Source organism: Marmota marmota, unplaced genomic scaffold, assembly GCF_001458135.2.
Source record: "Marmota marmota marmota unplaced genomic scaffold, marMar, whole genome shotgun sequence".
Lineage (NCBI taxonomy): Eukaryota > Metazoa > Chordata > Mammalia > Rodentia > Sciuridae > Marmota > Marmota marmota.
Genome location: NW_026000068.1, coordinates 18212394 through 18218902, shown reverse-complemented (window position 1 = coordinate 18218902; position 6509 = coordinate 18212394). Strand labels below are relative to the sequence as shown.

The following is a 6509-nucleotide window of genomic DNA, read 5'->3' as shown; positions in this document are numbered from 1 at the left end:
GTTTTTTTTTTTTTTTTTTTGAGAGAGAGAGAGAGAGAGAGAGAGAGTTTTTTAATATTTATTTTTTAGTTTTCGGTGGACACAACATCTTTATTTTTTTTAATTTTTATATGGTGCTGAGGATCGAACCCAGTGCCCCGCGAATGCCAGGCGAACACACTACTGCTTGAGCCACATCCCCAGCCCCTGCCTTTAGTTTTTTAAATTTCAAACAGCATTACATCTCCAGCAAACTGTATAGTCTTCATAATTTAGAGGAAAGTCATCTGATACATAATACTTTTTCAGTAGTTTTTAAAATTGACTAGACAATGATGTGATAAAGAAAGTTCTAAAATGTTGCATGTTTTAAACTACATTATGTCTAAACAGTAAGGAAAATACTTGGAAACAAAATGTAAACCCTTGGAAATCCATATAGCATAAATTTGTTTTGCATTAGCAAAACCCTAGGCATTGTTTAATAATTTAATGAAAATGTTAATGAAGTGGGCATTAGCTGTTTCCAGTGGCACAAGACAGTAACTGAGTAGAATTTGGGGTATGTTACACAGTTCAAATTTCTTGATTTAAATTATATAAAAATCAGAATGAAGTTTCATTTCATATTATTTGTGGTTAGATGGTAACAGCGAATAGAAAACAGAGCTAATGGTACATTCTTCTTTCTACTCTTATCCTGTTTCTGACATCAGAAAAATAGCAAACTTGCATGAAATATATACACATATATATTAAACTAATTTTTATTAAAGCATTATAGTTATATATAATATAGTTTGGTTCATTTTGAAAAAAAATCAGACTAAAGTATAGCTGTAACGGGTACACTAACTTAGTGTCTTTAAATTTCCCCAAATGTATACTTAATTGTGAAATTAAAATTTAACTTTACTAATGAAGTTCTTGTATGTTAAAACTTAATAATACACTTGTGAAGGCTCTGATTCCTCTACCTGCAGCCCCAAACCTAGAACAACAATGAATTAAAAACCCACTGAGAGTTTTCAGAGAATTGCTTGAAATTTAAATATCTCAGAGTTTCAGAGATGAGAAATTTGCTAGGATTTGGAAGCCATGGTATTTGCCTCAGCCTTAGACCTGATATAATATCAATGCTAAAAATAGACAATAGTATTAGCATTAAGGGCATGAGTGGTGCAAAACTTAGCCAATTAATCATAGTTATTAATTGTGAACTATTCTTTTTTTAGTACCGGGGAGTGAACCCACAGGCACTTGACCACTGAGTCATATCCCAGCCCTATTTTTATTTTTATTTTTTTAATTTAGAGACAGGGTCTCACTGAGTTGCTTAGCACCTCACCATTGCTTAGGCTGGCCTTGAACTCGTGATTCTCCTGTCTCAACCTCCCAAGCCCCTGGGATTACAGGCGTGTGCCATCATGTCCATCTAACTTTGAACTATTCCTTTATTGAAAGATCTTCAAAGAAATTTGGTCCACTTTGAGTATGATTATTTTTTCAACAAAAAGTGTCTGCTGTGTGCTGACTGTCCAAGGTATTACAGTAGACTCTGGGCAGAAACTCAGGAACAGATGAACATGGAGGTTCCTAGGTAAAGGGAGGCTGTCCAGCAGGGGAAGCAAGCCATAGGCACAACTGAAAATATTATACAAGATGCCTTTTTAAATGAAAGGCCTACCCTAGACACTAAGCCACTTGTCTGAAGCCACATAGCTCAGAGAGTGGGTTAGGAATTCATACTTTTATGCTCTAATTTTTATTCCTTCTTATTATTTCTCCCAATAATTCACCAAAATAATAAGAGCATGGTCATTTCATATGATCTGAACTGACAATTCACTTGCCATGATAAAATGTTCAATATTTCCTCCTTCAGCATTGTGGCTCCATCTTCTCCTGGAATTCTGTGCTTTATTGTGGTTGCAAAGCGACTATTCTCATTCTGATTCTTATCAGGTGTAATTTCACTTATTCCAAAAAGACTGATAGAGATAACCTTTAGTCCTGAATTGAAAGCTACAGAAATGCTGAATCTCTCCTTCTTGTAGTTTCATCTCTGGCTTAATTGGGTTGTGGTGGCCATATGGGAGCTTTCTTTTCTGAATGTCAAGAACCAAGTCTGAATGTCTGCTGGGACAATGCCAAAAAACTTGTGAGAGAACAGATTAGAAGGAAGAAAACTTCTAATAAGAAGAATCTACAATTTTGCTCCTGATTAGACAAGGGTATAAGAAACAAATAAGAATCAAACTGTGATGCTAGTAACTGAAAATAGAAACCTTGGAGAAATGAGGATAAGAGGACAAGTGGAGTTTTCTGGCAATAGAGACAAGGGAACTACTGATCATCCATTTGGAAACAGGAGAGTGGAGTCCAGGAAGCAGGTCAGAGTGGTCCCAGTAACACCAGAGGTGAGGTTTTATAGCAGGATGATCCCACGTGAAACACTGAGATTTACCAGAAAAATCCAACTGCAGGAACAGGGTGGAGTTCAAGTTTTGGAAATGTAGAACAGAAATAGATGACAGTGTTTGCTGCTAATGGGGATATCTATGTAAATCTGCTTGAAGTGAGGTAGAAAAGGGGACAGGGCCTGTTACTTTCTATCAGAGGGTGGCAGATGCTGGCTTTAGCCTGAGAACCAAATTAAAGAGCAGAGAAAACCCTCATGATATCCACACACTGAGCCCAGAGGCCAGGAAACCCTGAGTTCCTAAGAGACCCAAGCATGAGGAGACCTGGGAAGGGTCATCCTGAAGAGGGACCAAGTAGGATGCTCATAGAGGAATAGAAAATCCAAGAGAACCAAACATTTTCTAGTGCCACCAGTTAGCACAATTTTCCACAGCACAGACAAATAAGCAGAGAAAAGCTGAATTAATTCTGGGCTCAACTCCGTTCTGGTTCTGATAAACCAAACTTCACGATGTTGAGAACCACAATCCAGGCTGACTCGGGGACAACAGACCCCTTCATAACTTAGCTCTGAGAACAGCTTGAAAGCACCAGCTTTTGGCTTTTGCACTTACTACATACAAACTAGAGTCAGAGCCCCGAAAACACATAAATAGAGCCGACCACCCAGAAGGCAAGAAGCACGTTGGTGAATTAGATCCCCAGTCAAATGAACACTAGGGTGCTCTCTGTAATTCCAGTCCCCAGACATGTTTTGATTTAAAATTAGAGGGTTGGTGAACCTCAAGAGGCCTGTTTAAAAGAATACAACCAGGGACTGTCTGGGAATGGCTCCAAAATACCAGAAGACTCTGAGTTAGTTTAGAAAGTTTACAAAAGATCAAATGAGTTAATATATGTCAAGTGCTTAGGATGGGGCCTGGCACATATAAGCAATCAAGAAAAGCTAATACTATTAAAGTTACTACACTACCACTACCTAGAGTTTAAAAAAATAAGACTTTTATTAAGCCATAAGAACAGAAGTTGAAAATATCAGAAGAACTATATTTTTCTTTCTTTCTTTTCTTTTTTTTTTTTTTTGCTTAGATAAAAACCCTAAGTTTTTGATAGATGCAAATGTTAGGATCAGAATGATCACAGGAAACATCCAAGATAACAGCAGGTGGCTAGGTGGGAATTTATGACACAGTTGTCAACTCTCTGGATCTTGGTACAATTTGTTTCTTTGGATGTTGCAAGGTTGCAATTCTTATTGTAGGTTTGTTAAATAAATTCACTGTTTTTTAATGCTTTTTTTTTTTAGTTGTTGATGGACCTTTATTTTATTCATTTATTTACACGCGATGCTGAGGATCAAACCCACTGCACATGGTAGGCAAACGCTCTACCACTAAGCCAATACCAACCCCAGCCCAATAAATTCACTTTTTAGTAGTAATTTAACTATTTCTTGATAAGAAGCATTGTGTTATGCCTGTTTCCAGGGACAGCAATGACAGAAGAGCTTGGAAAAAGGGTTTGAGTGGAAGAGATGACAGAACCTTAGCTCTAGAGAATCTACTTCTTTCATCTGTAGGACAAAAAAGCAAAAAGAACTTATATTTGTTTCTATGAAAATGGCTATCTGGTTTATGTCTTGAATAGTTCAGACAGGAATCAAAGGATCATGTCACTGTATTTGTAGGGCTTTTCCAAATAAAATTAAGAAAAAAAATATTTTTTTCATTACTGTGGATTGAACCCGGGATGACCTACCATTGAGGTACATCCCAGTTTTTAAAATTATTTTATTTTGACACTACGTCTCACTAAGTTGCTCAGGTTGATCTTGAACTTTAGATCCTCTTGCTTTAGCCTCCTGAGTAGCTGGAATTTTAGATATATGTCATGGAACTGGCATGAATCCTCTTGCTTTAGCCTCCTGAGTAGCTGGAATTTTAGATAGATGTCATGGAACTGGCATGAATCTCAATCTTTTAACTAGAAGAATTTTGTGGCTGGTTTGTGTGTATGAATAGAAGAGACTGAGGAAATAAAGGCTGGTACTGTACAATATCAATTGTAGAGTATAAATTCAATGATGCTTTGAAAAATAAATGCATATGATACATTTACACATATAACATTTTGCATATATGCACAATATAAATGCAAAAGATAATATGAAGAATAAATTCTAGCTTAATGAAAATTTAAAATGTTGCCTCTTTTGGATACATATATGCTTTATATAAGCACACTCTCAGATTCAAATAAAATGTGTGCAATCTTGAGGAAATTGCATTCTCGTGAGAAACGAGAAACAAATGACTGGCTTATTAAGTTTCAATGAAGTTAATGAGAAAACAATCTAGGAAATGAAAAGATATTCTGAAAATGTTATGTTTCAAGAATGTGTAATTAATGGGTTTTCTAGCCTTAGATGATTTGAAAGTATGAAGGAACATTTTATTGTAATCTTTATTTTGCTTCCAAAAGATATCCCTCCTATTTCACATCTATTTGACATCTTTTGTGCCAGAAAATATTTTTACTTTCCCTTTTTCATGATTTAGATGTAAAAAATCTGAGGATTAATGGAAAACATTATTTGCAATTCCAGCTTCGCAATTATAGCTTGTCAATTTACTGTAAAACACACTTAGTTTCTGGATTTCTTCCTCTTGTTCCTTTCTGGATTTATCTCCAATTTCCTTCTGGTAAATGTTTTGTTAAATGGATACATTATGGATGGTTATACTGCAGAAACTTTCCAGATGAGGCTGTAATTCTCATAGGAATTCTGTTGTATTCTTAGCCAAAGATCTAAATTTAAAAACTAGGCTTGGAAAAGGCTCGCCCCCGTTCTGATGGGATTATCCAACAGCAAGGACAAGACAAATCATTTTAGACTACAAAAGGAAAATCAGATTAGAGACTGGGGCACGTGATTTTTGATTGATTTAAACTCATCCTCAAGGGACAGACATTTAAAGGACCAGTACACATATATTTTGTATATTACATATATACTTTGAAAGCCTGCAGTTCTTGGGATGAGGGAAAACTAAAAAATATAGCAATTGAACTATAGCTATAAGGGTAAGACTTCATGCTATTCAATCTTGACAGCCAGCTATTATGAGACACAGTAGGAATCTTAGATATTTATAACTGTGCTTCTCATGACAACCTGGAGTTAATTCCCATTTTAGAATTTTCAGGTGATAGAATGAATACTCTCATTAAATATTGGAATATATTTAAGATAGAACATACTGCATAATCAATACACATTGACTCTATGCCAAGTCATTTATAAAACTTTCTATCAAAAATCTGAAGTATAGACCTTTACTTCTCAGATAGTTCTCATAAAAAATTTACATTACTCTTTGTAAATGTGAGAAAATTTGAAGTCTTGATTTTTTTTTTTAGTAGAAAAACAAATTTTTACAAAACATAACAAAAAATTCTCTACTATCTTAAGTGGACACATGTACTACAGCTTGAATATCTGAATTCAGGCTCAAAAGAGACATGGGCAAGAGAGAATGGACTTGGTATACACCAAGCTGGTCTGCTTGAGACCCCTTGAGCGCCAATCCTAGTCCCTGGTGCAGTCCATTTCTGCTCTGACAAGATGAAAGAAACTATCATAAACCAAGAAAAACTTGCCAAACTGCAGGCACAAGTGCATATTGGTGGGAAAGAAACTTCTCACAGAAAGAATGTGATGGGTCATGGAACAGCTACAGCAGATGATAAAAAACTTTAGTTCTCCTTAAAGAAGTTCGGGGTAAACAATATCTCTGGTGTTGAAGAGGTGAATATGTTTACAAACCAAGGAACAGTGATCCACTTAAGCAATCTTAAAGTCAAGGCATTTCTGGGAGCAAAAACTTTCATTATTACAGGACATGCTGAGACAAAGCAACTGACAGAAATGCTACCAGCATCTTAAACCAGCTTGGTACAGACAGTCTGGCTAGTTTAAGGAGATTGGCTGAAGCTCTGCCCAAGAATCTGTGGATGGAAAAGCACCACTTGTTACTGGAGAAGATGATGATGATGAAGTTCCAGATTTTTTTTTTTTTTGGAAATGTTTTTTTAGGGACTTGGGA

At 35.9% G+C, this 6509-nt stretch overlaps 1 protein-coding gene and 1 pseudogene across 7 annotated transcripts in view; one reads left to right on the top strand and one right to left on the bottom strand.

Moving 5' to 3' along the window:
* The window catches only part of Lrrc7 (leucine rich repeat containing 7), a 432103-nt gene that overhangs the window by 9627 nt on the left and 415967 nt on the right, over window positions 1–6509 (bottom strand). The window lies entirely within an intron of this gene.
* Window positions 3583–6464, top strand: LOC125619991 (annotated as a pseudogene).